Source organism: Tachypleus tridentatus, chromosome 10 (genome assembly GCF_004210375.1).
Source record: "Tachypleus tridentatus isolate NWPU-2018 chromosome 10, ASM421037v1, whole genome shotgun sequence".
Lineage (NCBI taxonomy): Eukaryota > Metazoa > Arthropoda > Merostomata > Xiphosura > Limulidae > Tachypleus > Tachypleus tridentatus.
In genome coordinates this window covers 43,000,742-43,016,755 of record NC_134834.1, presented here as the reverse complement: position 1 = coordinate 43,016,755, position 16,014 = coordinate 43,000,742, and the positions used below count along the sequence as shown (strand labels likewise).

General features: G+C 32.2%; 1 pseudogene across 1 annotated transcript in view; it reads right to left on the bottom strand.

Annotated features, from left to right (window-relative positions):
• LOC143228343 (QRFP-like peptide receptor) overlaps positions 1–15,725 on the bottom strand; it is a 146,396-nt pseudogene extending 130,671 nt beyond the window's left edge. Inside the window, exon 1 of the transcript XR_013015318.1 lies at positions 15,337–15,725. The product of XR_013015318.1 is annotated as a QRFP-like peptide receptor (transcript). The remainder of the gene's footprint in view (positions 1–15,336) is intronic.
• Between the last annotated feature and the right edge of the window lie 289 nt (positions 15,726–16,014).

Below are 16,014 nucleotides of genomic sequence, written 5' to 3'. Positions count from 1 at the left end.
GCAACAACTATGGTATTGAGCACAGTTCACCCCTTGTCCCAGACAGTAAGTGAAACAAATGTTTCGATCATGGCTACCAGTGTTAATTATTCAACTGTAAAATCAAAACAAAAACCTTACTTTTCGTATCATTTTCCTGCTTGGTTAGATGTTAGTTATGAATAGATTAAGTGACATGTGGATAAAATAATCATCGCCATAAATAGATACACTTATACAGACGTACAGACACACAGGTGAATAGAAAATTTCCAGTTATACGAAAAACGTTGGTCTATATTCTTTATAAAATAAAAATAACTACAACTACAAATTTCCACTTAAAATGTAGAAATCATGTACCCTCAAAGGAAATATGAGACACAGTATTCATATGAAATAGGAAAGCCGTATGACAGTTGTTATTTCCTAAAAAAACAAGACTGTAAACTGATTTGAAATAAAGTACTTTTCAACGAGAGCGTAGTGGACAAAATAGAGCTGATTCTTTTATTAAGTCTTCTCTGATGGGAAAACAATGCGAAGTGCTCAGTTTACAGATGTACCTGCAAAGAATAGTGAAGTCCTAAATAAAAGACAGAAAAGCACGTATCTTAAACACGAAATTCGAGATAATCGTTTAGGATTGTTTAAAGTTTGCTATTCTTTTACCAAATGAAATATAACTGTTAATAGATAATAAATTTAAAATAATTATAATTGCTTAAGGTTTGTGATATATTTGTACACTATTTTGTTCGTTTACCATCCAGTCACTGGTTTCTTACAATGTGCACTTGCCCAATAATTGTTCTATCTTCCTATAGTGGCAAACCGATAAAGCACAGAGTTTATTAAAACTATTGACTTCCAAAGGATTCAAGATATTAAACGACGACCTGCAGACTGGTTTATATGTATCGCATTATTTTATTTACTAACTTAGTAATTCTAAAGTAGACGCTAGACAGCTAAAAATTATGTTAGAAACGACATTTTTGAATAATACTGAGGATGAAAATACGAGAAGTCCGCAATTACCTGTATTTAACAGTACACCATTATTACCTGTATCTAACAATACACCAGAATTACGTGTACCTAGCAGTACACCATATTTACCTGTAGCTAGAAGTACATCAGAATTACCTTTACCTAGCAGTATATGTATAGAATAAATACTAAACATGCCTGTTCTTTGTATTTGTTCCTCCATCTGTTAATGATTATATTAATCAAGGAATAATGATATTGATATTTCTAGTAAACTTTGAGAAAAGTGACTAATAGTCACTGATCCGTTGAACATTTAAAAGAAGTACTTTAAGCTGGTTTTTTATTCACATGTTTATACCTGTACCAACACTAAAGTTGCTTTTACGTTTGCGCTTAGCCGCTACATCTTGAAGAAGCAAGCAGGAACGCTGACGTAACAAATTATTTACAAATTTAGAATTATCTGTTTTATATCTAACCAAAGACCAATATCTAAAATAATTCAGTTATTAAAAAGGAGGTAACAAGACACAAGTACCACCTGTGTTACAGCAGTATATCTGTGGATATAAAACATTAGAAATTGAGTTTCGATACCCATGGTAGATAGAGCGCAGATAACCCATTGTGTAGCTTTGTGCTCAACTTCAAGCAACCAAACACAAGACAGAAGCAGCGAAAAGCAGCAAAGTCAGTGCTGTCAATACATCATGAAATATTTTAACTACCTTTGTTTGAAATACAGATTAAGATTTAAAACTTGTTGTCTAATTGTCAAAAGTGAAATTATTTTTGTTGTCTTGTCATATTTTTTCAAACATACACAATTACTGAAATTCGATTTGCAATATGCGAATCGCGGGTTCGAATCATTTCATCCAACATATTTGCCAGTTCAGTTTACGAGTCATTATAATGTGTCGTTGGTGAAAGAATAACTCAAGACTTGGCGGTAGGTAGTGTTGTCTACCTGTCTTCTTTCTAGATTATCACTTCAAAATTAGGGGTAGTTATCAAAGACAGTCCTTCAGCATATGTTTGGTGAAAGTTAACACCAGACAAACCTTTTCCGACAAAACATAAACCAGAGTAACACTAGAGTACAAATTAAACGTTAGGAATACTAAAATTCTTCCTGGTTTTGGAGGCGTCTAAGGTTGTAGAATTCACATGGCGGTTAGGATACACCGTCTACATATCTTGACCTCGCATTTTCCAACCTACAAGCTGCAACAACAACAAAGAATTTGGATGCTTATAATGTCACACATTTTGTCATCTTTCACTGTCTGCATCTAGTTGTGAGAAGGTTGCTACAATATAAAAACAAACTATTACTGCAGATGATTTTTAAAAACCTATTTCCTTGTGTTGGCATTACAGTCTTCGCTATAGTGTTGTAATTTTCAGTTTCATTAAAGATATTGCGAAAAAACCACAGCTGAAAAGGTTAAAAATGTACTAAACTCTTCCTGTGGATATTTTTCATTATAACAAAGAGACGTTAAGTCTGATAGATAGTGTAACCCTCCGCTATGTAGGTCCTATTTCTTCAGATACGTCTTAAATAATTATAATATCTTTATTTCGTTCCAGACAACTTATATCTTGATATTATGTTATTTTACGATATTCCGTTGTTATGATATCTTTATATTTTTGTGTTTTGCTCTTTTAATTTACTAACTGTTTCTTAACAAAGGTTTAGCCATTGTGATTTAACACTGCCCTTTCTTTCGAAATTTTTGTTTGTCGTTAATCAAAAAGCTACACAAATTGCTATCTGTGGTTTGTTCATCGTGGTATCGAGCTATAACTTTAGGTTTATCGTTTAACCACTATTGTGGCTTCTTTTTAATACAAACTTTTATTTAATTGTATTTCCTTATATAAATATATATACTTATTATTATAATTTGTTAAATGCATTCGTGATTACACTATATGCATCACTTGTGCATTTCAATGTTGGTTATGACACTTGACCTGTAAGAGTAGCGATTTACATGTCGCGCTTTTAATTCCATCAGCGAAAATACTTGTCCTTTCAGCCATAGAGGACATTGTAATGTGATACTCAGTTAAAGAAGGCCAAAAGTTGGCAATAGATGGTGTTGACTACCAACTTTTATTCTAGAGAAGGCTAAGGAAGAGTAGTTCTGTTCAACAAACATACGAGGAACACTTTTTTCCAGTAAATATGTGTATACTAGTTATTTTGAGAATTTGACCATTTATCGCTAAGAAAGTAAATAAGTGCTAAGCTATAATGTTAAAATTTATCTATAATTTTACCTCAAAACATAAATGCGACGACTTCGATTTTACAGGAAGAGGTATAAAAGATTAAGGGGCATAGATCAAGATGGTAAACACATTTGTTTTAATACTAATGGCTGTAGATGACAATAAATAAAGTCTAAATAGTTTGCATACTACAATAACAGAAGACTCACGGCATTCCTTGCCTTCAAGTGATAACGTACTAATGATATCTGGCAGACTGTCAAAAGTAAGATAAGTATAGAACTGAATGAGGACTTTTTATTACTTTAACTGGCTTACGTTTTTGCCACATTATTATAATGAACAGCGTATGTTAATGATAAAAAAGTAAAAATCTAATACTACTAAAGAAATTACTATTCCAATAGCAGTTCTAAACTTATCCAATTTTCACTTCACGACTAAGAAAATAACATTTCTTCATTCACACATATTCACATAAAATATTTATACGTCCGTTCACACATTATGCATTCAGCTGATATTCTTGTGCACAGAATATAAAGAATCGTAAATAAAAATTAATTCTTCCGTCGATCTTAGGTTACATTTCACAGTAAACATTTCAAAGAAATACTTGCTTGGTCAAACATCTGCGTTACTGCTTCAATAAGAAAGGTGGTACAGATATTTGAACAAGTTAGTATGAACTGTGGGGTTAATTTCCCCTTGAATATGCACAATACGAAGAGTAACCATGGCTGGATAATCTAAAAATGTTTGGGACTTTGTGTGAGTTAACAGTGTGTTAAGCACAATTATTTGGGTCTTTATGGAGTGAAGCATTTGATACAGCTCTATCTTCTGGTAAAGTCAGCCATTAGTATTGGATAAAATACCAATTTTTTTGTTATGTAAAGTTAGCCACTAGTATTGGATAAAACACCAATGTTTTTGTTTTGTAAAGCCAGCCACTAGTATTGGATAAAATACCAATGTTTTTATTTTTTTGTAAAGTCAGCTATTAGTACTGGATGAAACACCAATGTTTTTAGTAAAGTCAGCTATTAATACTGGATAAAACACCAATGTTTTTTAGTAAAGTCAGCTATTAGTACTGGATAAAACACCAATGTGTTTTTAGTAAAGTCAGCCACAAGTATTGGATAAAACACCAATGTTTTTTTCGTAAAGTCAGCTGCTAGTACTGAATAAAACACTAATGTTTTTATTTTGTAAAGTCAACCACCAGTATTGGATAAAACACCAATGTTTTTTGGGGTTTTTTTGGTACTCAATTTTTTCATTCTAATTAGTTTTAAAAATGTACTCACTTTCTTTGCTCAGTTCATTTTTAGCACAAAAAAAAACCACAACAGAACATGATGAGGATGTTGATAATTAACTTGTTGAACATCAGTGAACCCGAAGGAACGTATTTGGGCATAAATACCAGATTATTACAAAACATAAATAAGTCAATTGGTTATATTGCAAATCAGAGAAACACCTATTTTTACAGTAAAGTGTGTCCCTATTGCAAGTTTGTTGTGTAGAATATTGTTGGACATTTTAGAATTATAAAAATAGAAAAAAAAATTTGTCTTTAATATTTCTTTCATGCATTTCCAACAAATCAAAAAGGTACCTAATGTGAAAATCCTTCTCACCTGTTGTAGAAAATGTAAAAATGCCCTAGTGATCTATATACATATAAACACAACTCCACGACGAATTAAACAACAAACGGAACTAATACTTTGCATACTCAGCATATAATTAAATCTTCAAGACCCCTTAGAAGGTTTGGCTAAAACTTTTACTACTTACTGGAATTGTTTTACATTATGCTCAGTTCTTTTATCTGAATATCAGTATAAAATGTTGCTTCTTTTGCATTGTACTGGCAGTTTCATAAACAATGCCTTTCAGTACATCTATATATCTATTTTCTAAAATAAAAAAGTTCTAATTGTTTATTGTATTTGGCCTGCAGGTAAACAGGCGTGTTAGCCTTAATTGTCTATCGATACGTAAGCACTCAAACAGGTTCTGCTCCATCATGCAAGTATATACTCTTGCTTGTGTACCACATAAACAAGTGACTTTTTTCTAAGAAATGCCTAATTATTATTTAATTCTCCAAAAGTTTAGTACCGTAAGTTTAAAAAAGCTATAAAATCATTTAAGTAAAAATAAAATAATGCAATTAAATATAAAAATTGTTTAAAAGTATTCTATTGTAAAAAGTAGAAAATATTAGTTTCGGAGGAATATATTTAGGTAAATATTTCCCAAAGGCTTCAGACATAGTTCAACTTTTCATATACGTTCTTAACCATATAAAGAAAAACAAAAAAGAAAACAGCAAAAATCAAAATTTAATAAGGAGTAAGGGGGTAGGTGATTATCCACCGAATGTCTTGGTTCTCGCTGCAGTTCACTTTCTATAGCCACTTATGGGCATGGTATTTAGTCATTTAATATAGCAACCCTAAACAAGACAGGTAAAATAAGTAATATCCATCCGAATATTCCGTTTTAATAAAACCCGCAGTCTTAGCCCCGGTTTTAAAATTAGCTAAATACAGAAATAAACTGACGGATTAAAGATACCAGGAATAAGGACTTGTAAACACTCGAACTTTAATAAGGACTTGTGAACACTCAAACTCTTATTGTTACTGAATTTTATTTCGTGTTTTTTTTCGCTCTTGGTCTTTCTTCTGCTTCTATGGGTCGGGATATTCCCAATACCCTTTTCGTATTTTCTGTTACAGGAACATTTCTCCAAGTTATATGTTTAATATTTGTTGCAACTGATATGCATTTAACTTTGTTATTGTGTTCGTCTGTGTGTTTCTATGTTACTTAATTTACCTAGTGGTTTACTTTTATAACACAAAATACTATATTTGAAGCGAAATAAAGTATAATCATTGTAAAGTAGCAACAATACTTCACTCTCATACAAATAATACAATTAAGTTTGTTTTATTAGCTTTACACATATACATGCAACTTTCTGTGTTTCTAGACTTAGTGAAATTACCTAAAACTTTTAATGTTAATTGTATTATTGATGATTCAGGAGTACAGATTTTTCACAAAACATCATACGTACTTTTATATAAGTGAATCATTTTCATTGAAATCGGGTCACATTTTGACATGCTTATCTTATCGATCGTTCCAGAATGAACAAGAAATACATAGTATTAACAGTCAACGTGCTATTTATGGATAGTATTTGTTTATGCGTGCACTTTGATATTTTCTTTTCAATAGGATTTATTCGTCGCTACAGCAAAAAAGGTTTAATTTAATTTACAAATTAAATCATTTGTAAATGATTGACAAATATTCTGTTATAATTGTGTTAAATTTTGGTTAGGCCTTACATTAGGATATTGATTTCGTATGAACATTTCGAAAGAACAATGAAGAAAATTGGAAAAGAAGCGTGGATTTACTTTAAATGTGTTACTGACATTTTTTTGTGGCAACAACAAGATCCCAAATATTTTCAGTAATATTCTCGATAAAAGAGTTGAGTTGTAATATGAGTTTGAAAGTTTATTTTTTATGCTCACATATTGACTATTTCCCTGAAAATCTTTGTGCCGTCAGCGTAGGACAAGAGGACAGGTTTCATCAAGACATCAGAAAATTGAGAGGAGGTATCAGGAAAGGTGAAACATCAAAAAGATGGCTGATTACTGCTGGTCATTGAAATGAGATGCTCGAGACACAATATTTATAGAAGAAAGACCCCGGCACTTAGTTTTGAGACTAGAAGATCTGGATTTTACACAAAAAAAATCATAATTGATGAGGATACACATTTTCTTCATTTTGTTTGTATTTTTATTAATATTTGTTCACTCTAGTAAACTAGATAATAATGTGACCTGAGTACGAGTTTGTTTCTTCCAGATTTAACAACAAATCATTATGAGATGGAAAAAAATGAATATTATTTTCAAAATGTGCGTAGCTGAATAATGGGTTACCCATTATTAAAATAAAAACTTATACAAGGTTTAAATTTGCAGGCTAGTGTAATATGTTTCTTTAAATGGCATATTTTATTATTCGTAAAAGTATGCTGTATTATCAGGTAAGAATGCATCAGATACGTAAGTTTTCTGTCGCAAAACACGAAATCCATAAGAATTTTCAAATATAGAGTGTAAATGCGTCAAGATCAATCAAGAGGGAATGAAACTGGATACAAACTCTTCGACAAATATAAGCACATTTATGTTGGAAGTAAACAGTCATATTAGGCACGTGATAATCATACAGAGAAAACGAAAGCAAACCTGTCTGACGTCAAGGACCTTCATGGCCAGGTGGTTAGAGCGCTCGACTCAGGCGTGGGGGGCGTTATAATGTTCGGTAAATCGTACTATTTTTTGATAAAAGAGTAGCCCATGAGTCAATGGTGGGTAGTGATGATTAGCTGGCCAGGTGGTTAGAGCGCTCGACTCAGGCGTGGGGGGCGTTATAATGTTCGGTAAATCGTACTATTTTTTGATAAAAGAGTAGCCAATGAGTCGATGGTGGGTAGTGATGATTAGCTGCCTTTTCTCTAAACTTACACTGCTAAACAAGGGACGGCTGGCGCAGATAGTCCTCGTGTGGCTTTGCACGAAATTCAAAACAAATAAACAAACAAACTGACGTATGAATAAGTTAAGAAGCTTACAGTCTGAGGATAATAAAGTAGACTGAGTGTTGATTTAAAACAGGCTCAGAACTACAAACCCGCATTTGCTCTTCGTTACAACCCTAATTATTATGATAAAGTTGTCATTTGAAATCATGACATCAGCTCCAGTCTGCGTCTAGCGATGTGTTTCTCTTATTGGTGTGTGTTTGTATTTTATTGTTCTTGACAGCCTTTCTTCAGTGGCACAGTAGTTTTTCTACGAAACTATACTGCTAGAAACCGGGTTTCGAAAATCGTTGTGCACAGAGAACAGTGTAGTTTTGTGCTTAATAACAAACAACAATAAGAAAACAACACACAAAAAACAAATTTCCTAGTGTAGAAAAACATAACTTTTACAATACTAATTTTCAAAATTAAATATATTTATTATTATAATAAATCAGACTACAAATACATTTAACTTGAAACTGAGGATGTATATTTTGTCTAAGATAGTAATTAAAAACAATAATTACAGTTTAACAAAAACAGTTGCCTATCTGATAAAGAAATGAGCACAGAATGAGAAAGGTCGCCTACAAAACTAGGTACACAGACAGGAACAGTCCACGTCCAGCTATTAAACATACCAAAACACTGCTTGAAACTTTCATAAAATAATTAACTTTCTTTTACTTTAGTTATAAAGCAATATCCCGTGTAAGATAAATCTATTGGTTTCTTGTGACAGTAAAGAGATTTAACTGAGTGATATCTGTTCAGATGTTTCCTAAATGTTTCATTAGTGCATCCGAAAGTAAAATTTATTCACTCCTAAAACGTTGTGATTTATAATTTTTCATACAATCGATCAAACAGAACTTTAACCAAACTATCTTTAAAAGTCGTTGGTACGAAACTATAAGAATATGCATAGTATCTAGAAGACGGCTTGTAATAGAAACTCACTTTAAAACCGCTTTTCTCAGCTACAATCGGGCTATCTGCGCTAGTCGTTCCTAATTTAGTAGTGTAAAACTAGAGGGATGGCAGCTAGTCATTACCAACCAACGCCAACTCTTGGACTACTCTTTTACCAACGCATAGTGGAATTGACCGTCACATTATAACGCTTCTACGACTGAAAGGGCAAGCATGTGAAAGGGATTCGAAACCGCGACCGTCAGATTACGAGTCGAGTGCCTTAACCACTTGGCCATGCCGGCGCCTCGTTCATTATTTATTATGGTGTTGATGAACAGTAATTCCAAATCATGTTCTCACTCGACTGCAAAATGAACAATTTGGTATTTGTTATGCTGCGTTTTATGAATAACAGAGCCTTGTACTGAACGCATTAAACAAATAATGTTCGACCTCCTTAGGTCATCATCAGATTAACAACAACTTTTGAAAAGTGATAATTATTGACAACAATACACTACACGATTAACAAACATATACAATAAATTTAAATATGTAGAATATTCGTTACAATGTTATAACTTTCTTATGATCGTCCCTATGACACATGATTAATAACGGTAACTTTTTTAAAAGTTATTCTTAACCCTGTGATGACATAAGAAGTTAAAACGTTGTTATTTGTTTTGTGTTTTAAATAAAAGACTTTAATATCCATACCTATAACCTCTATTGTATATTTACTTTATACTTTGTCTCGTTTTATCTATTCTGTGGTATCCTAATCCGCTGACGAGCAAATAGAGAAGTAAGAAGTATCCGGAAAACACAGATAATAATAAACTGAACACGGACTACAAAGGAAATAAACAAACAAAATTGGCTGCCAGTGTAAGATATACACATGAAAACAGAACAAAGACAAAGATAATTCTTGTTCATATCCACACAGTATAAAGATCTACATAATTCTGAATTACCATCAAAATTCAGGTATTCCTCACCGACTATTCCAGATATTTACAGCAGACAAAACCCACAACGAAGAAAAATGCATTATATGGTTAACATAGTAATGTTATCCATTCAAGCTATCTTCAAATTTTATTGCCTCAAAGTAGGTTCCTCTTCATCGAACTACAATTATGCGATAGGCAAATCTCTCCCCACGGGTAACCAAACACAAAGCCTGAGTAATATGAATTTTCAAACATTGTATTATGCAAACTTTACCTGAGTAAAAGAATGAGGACATGTTTACGACATTTTGACATCCAGAATTTCTTACTACTTGTACAACACCTAAAAATATCTGACGAGATATATCTAATCTAATTGTGGAAGGGTTCAATTCAAGACTATTTAACTCAGTTAAAGTATAAAATGTTTCAAAATCAAAATGTTATAGTGAAATTCTAAATCTTGTATTATCTGTGCAAATTCAAAGCTATCTTTAATTGTATATTACTTGTTTTTTTTTAAACATTTAACCCAGAAAGACTGTTGTTAGTGTCAAACCTATAAATATTTGGTTGCAAAACAAAACTTATTTCATACACATATTTTAGTAATACCATAAAATTCCACTGTATGAAATCCACATTATTTACTTTACTTAAAATCGCTCTCTGATATAATATGATATTTCTTCAGCTGCAAATGTATAACTTATTTTCTCTTACTAGGATTAAACCTTAATATACTTCAACATATTTCTTTTATCACATTCTATTTACTTTTGTAATATAATCTTTCTGTTTAAAAGAACTTTACCACTCACTTATATCATTACTAAGTCTTTATTTTAAGATAAATAAAAATTATGCAACATAAAATATTTATGAATCTAAAATCTGTATATATATGTGTTTTTATTATAGTAAAGCTACAACATATTATCTGCTGTGTCCCCCGAGGGGAATCGAATCCCTGACATCAGCGTCGTAAACCCGGTGACTTACCGCTGTCCTAAATGTGTCTAATTTGTTTTCGAATTTCGCACAAAGCTACTCGAGGGCTATCTGTGCTAGCCGTCCCTAATTTAGCAGTGAGGGAAGACTAGAAGAAAGGTAGCTAGTCATCACCACCCACCGCCAACTCTTGGGCTACTCTTTTACCAACAAATAGTGTGATTGACCGTCACATTATAACGCCCCCACGGCTGAAAGGGCGAGCATGTTTGGCATGACGGGGATGCGAACCAGCGACCCTCAGATTACGAGTCGCACGCCTTAACACGCTTGGCCATGCCGGGCCCATGTGTATAATACAACGTCAGTTCGTACAATGGAAACAAATGAATCTGACTAAGAACTAACTTTGCTTAAAACTATTTCACTATTACAAGTTTCGCTAAACCTTCGCAGATTGTCACGCCATCAAGCACATCAGAGTTTCTAACTTTCATCTCTTCGTACATAATCAACATGCCAGAGAATCCATTGAGTCCAGCTCAACGAGTTATCCAGAAAGCTGGCCATGTGAGACTAGACAAATCATGATTTAATTCTAAGAACGTGTAAGACAAGTTACCAAACAAAAGATTAGTGGAGTTCCAATCTCAGTATAACCTACTTGTCCAAAACTTGTACCTAAGTGCAAAAACTCTCTCTGAAATGCTCAACAGAAAATTTAATATGTACATATATCCTTATCAGGAAAGGTTAAACTTATAATCTAATACTATAAAACACAGTGTCTGTCTGTCCTTAGGTCATGTCTAGGTTATTATGTAATTTAAGTAATTTGACTTCTTGTCAATTAGATGCGAGTAGTCTACAGTTGATCAAAAATTAAAGATATATTTGGACTAAAATGTACAAAATATTTTAAATCTTTAACAATTTGAAATTGCATTTTTGCAAATAGTATTTTAAAATATCTATCATAATAATACTCAGTTTTTGTCTGTTCTGAAAATGCACGTGAGCCTTGCTATCAAAATGCGCAGGCACGTTGTATTTTATTTCATCGAATTTAAACAAAAATCGCGTGTAAAAATACTTTAGTAGACATTCTGTATAACAACATAGTAATTAAAAGCTTATCAAAGTTTCTAAAAATGTCTAACATTAGATCGTAGAATAACATAATATGATGAAATTAGTCCTAACTAAATTAAAACAACGAGTTTACCCAAGTTATAGTGTTATTTCTTTCACCGAATGCAGGCTTTATTTAAAGGCTTAATTAATATTAAGTCAACGACAAGTGGACTTATAGATTTCTGTGTCTGCAATTATAATTACTTTATATTATTCTAGAAATCCTGTAGTTAAAGAAGTAGGATTGAAATAAAGATACCGATTTGACCGAAAATATTTTGCCGGTCTCACATGCATCAGTCTCCCATATTTGTTTAATAAGAAACTATGATCCTGACAGTTATTGAAAGGTGTAAATATTGTAACAAACTTAAAGAAATCAATAAGAATGACACTGTCGACAGCTCTAAAGCATTTCAATAATATAGTACATATTAAGAAAACATTAAACAACCATTTCTAAGAGTCTTATTGTAATCTGAGGGTCGCGGGTTCGCATCCCCGTCGCGCCAAACATGCTCGCCCTTTCAGCCGTGGGGGCGTTATAATGTGACTGTCAATCCCACTATTCGTTGGTAAAAGAGTAGCCCAAGAGTTGGCGGTGGGTGGTGATGACTAGCTGCCTTCCCTCTAGTCTTACACTGCTAAATTAGTGACGGCTAGCACAGATAGTCCTCGAGTAGCTTTGTGCGAAATTCAAAAACAAACAAACAAGAGTCTTATAGTTCTATCTTATGAAAAATAAATAAAAACCGAGAATTTTAGAAAGTTTTCTGTGTTACAAAGTGGGGTGACTAATATAAATCTCATATGGTTTAGAGTAGATCATCTAAAGAAAGATTATAAAACAACAAAAGAATAGAAAACTATTCTGCTGTGATGGAAGCAGTGTAAAATATGTTATTCCAAGATTCATTTAGTTGATTCATGATTCAAACTACCTTATGAAATAAACACAACAATAATGATGAACACTAATTAATGAAGAGCAGCTGCAGTTAAATATGGTCCTTGAATAAAGGTGATTCTGTTGGAGTTTGATCTCAATAAACACACACATGCACTAACTGAGGACAATAACAATATAATAAATCCATGCTTCTGTATGTTGTAGTTCAATTTATCAAGTACTTTTGTTTATTTATGTTTCTTTATAATTCTATTCATTTTTAATTTACCAAACCTTTTCCTGAATACATATTTTAGTCTAAATCCCCCCAAAATTAATTCCTTGTATTTCAACAGGAGTGGCTCGTTTGTTGTTTTTAGCATAATTTTCAAATAAAGAAAAAGCGTGAATCTATAAAAACATTTTATAGATCATATACTTTTCCATTTGACTTTCTGAAAGACGTATAACATTTAATTGTAGAAAGTGCCTTTTCTTTGCAAACTAATCCAAATGTTGCACTTAAACAATCATACAATAAATAGCCTTTTAATTATTAAGCATTTCTTCATTAATATTGTGTGCTAGTGACCAAAATTTTATACTCACTTAAAACAGACAATAATTATGTACATTACATTTTACGGATCGAAAGGTCTAAAAATTCGAGATAAAATGCAGTCAAACACGTTTCACACTTTCATCTGTGGGCGTGTTACCAGTCACTTTCTTCAGTCGATTAAGAGATTCAGTTAAAGTCTTTGTCGTTATGAGTGCTACTGGCTGGCTACCCAGTGACTCTTGTCAGTAGTTTATAATGATGGATGACTGTACCGTAGCCCTAGGTGTCTCTTGTCTGAACCGTGGGCTACCACATGTGAATAAGGTATCGTTCAGGTTGTTTGTGTTTGTTTTCTTAGTACAGTACTACATAATAGTATATTTGTAATCTGTCCATCACGAAAAAATAAATCCCCTAATTTAACATTGTAAATCTGTAAACTTATAACTGATCTATCAGAGAAATGGTTCAATTTAATTAATTCAAATTTCAAACACTATGGTCTTCATAAATCATTTTTGAAATAAAGTAATTTATTTCTAAAACAGTATTTAGTAAGGGCTCATTTGTTGAACACAAGCTTTTCCAAATAATCTTGTCATAGCGCAATTTGTTATAAATCTTCTATACAAACAGAGTTTAATAAATAATGTCTGCCCAATGACCCCGGAAAAGTCACAGAGGAGGTTATATTATTATGATAACGACAGTTTATTAATAGTATACTGAAATGTTGTATCTAGACACAATATGTTATAGTCAAGTGCTGCCACTCGAGTTTACCTGTCATATAAGTTATGTAATAAAGTGCCTCTTGATATGATAATGGCCTTTCTAATCACCTATGAAATTAAAAAATCAACACGATATTTCATCTATATTTATAACGTTATATTTTATCGCGATGTAAACGTCTTTTTATTTTTCAGCATGTGAAATGATGAATTGTTCTTACCTCAGGGCTTCACTGTTTGCTGTTTCAAGAGTAGGTGTGGAGATTTTTTGTCCATCTATTTTACACAAACGTAAAGCTGCAGAATGAGTTATCCATGCTGTGCCCACCACAGGGATTAAGCATTAAATTTTACCGTTATAAACCTTCAAGCTCACTGTTGGCATGCGAGAGATCTCTAGTTCTTTTAGGTACATGAAACTAGCCCGAAAGGTAAAATAAGGACTGCATTTACAAAGTGTCAATCAACCGGTTATTTCTCTTACTTTTGACTTTTTAAAGAAACATGTTATTAGTAATACCTCAGAACAAGTTTGGGAACGAATTTTCGAATGTTGTTTTTACAAAAAAATCGTTCCTGACACGAATCTTTAGTTTATTTTGTTACACATAGATGATTAGTGTGCGAAAATTGAAAAAAAAGACACAATAAAATTTTCTTCTACTATCAAATGTGTATTTTCTACACATTTTTATATGCTCAATTACACTAAGTCTTTATTGTAATAAGAAATAAAAAAAGATATTTCTGAGACCATATAAGAATTAACAACTTGAAAGATTTGATGTAAATTATAACACATTACACATATTTCAAAAATTAAATTTGCCATTTCCTCCTCATTTAATGATTCTCTTCTCCAAAAATAATCATTTAATGTCTAGTGAACTTTCTTGAGCGACCAATGACTTTCCCATTACTAAAATTAAAGTAAATTTATATACATACATTTAGGAGCGTCTCCAGAATATTTTTTTTCGGGAGTTGCTTCTGAAACAAATCAGTAACGCAAGCGAGCTCAAGTAAGCCGTGAGTTAGCAGTCCAGTACATTGTCCATAGAAAGATCAATATCATATTTAAGAAACACATTACGAATATGGTTATATAAATATAACGTTCTACAGTTTTTGCAGCATTGTACTGAATTTTGCATGATTATCAAAATACATTTGACGCTCAAAATAGCAGAGATCATTCAAAACTGAGGACGACCCTGCTGGTAACGTTCACACATTATATAAAGTAAAATGTATAAAATATACATATATTCGTTTTACTTTATACAATCAGTTAACAAAGAATAACGAAGAATTTCTATACATACCTGTTTGAAAATGAAGTGAGTTTGAATGATTCATTTCTGAGAAACACCAATAATCGTTGTCATCAATTACTATCGTTTACCATATGTGTATATACATCCAAGTAACTGGGAAACTGTTTTTATAAGATAACGTAGATTAACCAACTTTCAATGCGACAGCCCGTTCTTTTCTTCAATCATGATCAAACCTCGATAAGATAGATTGCCGTAAGGTATAGAACAGACATATGTATATATGTACGTATGGGTAGGTGTGTGTGTCTGCATATGTATATAACAACCTCGTGACACATCTTTTAAATCGTTACATAATTTACTTAGAGCTAGAAGCTATTTGAGAAAAATTAATATTTTTTTTGGAAAACAAATTTTCAAATCATTCACCTACTTTTATCTTTAATGGGATGGAGTTTATCACAAAAGAAAAACACTTTATATTCTAATCTTCATATGACTCAATAAGGAGGAGGCGCTGCTTGTTAAAACAGGTAAACTATATATATGTGTACAGCCACGTATAGCCGGAAACAATGACGCACGAGCTTGTAATACTACGTCACAATTTCTTCCATAACTTGCAGTCGGCAAAATAATTATTTTACATATTTTATAAGCCTTTACACTTCATAAATAAGTTAAAAAAACTATATTTATTTGTATTAAATCATACGAATCATT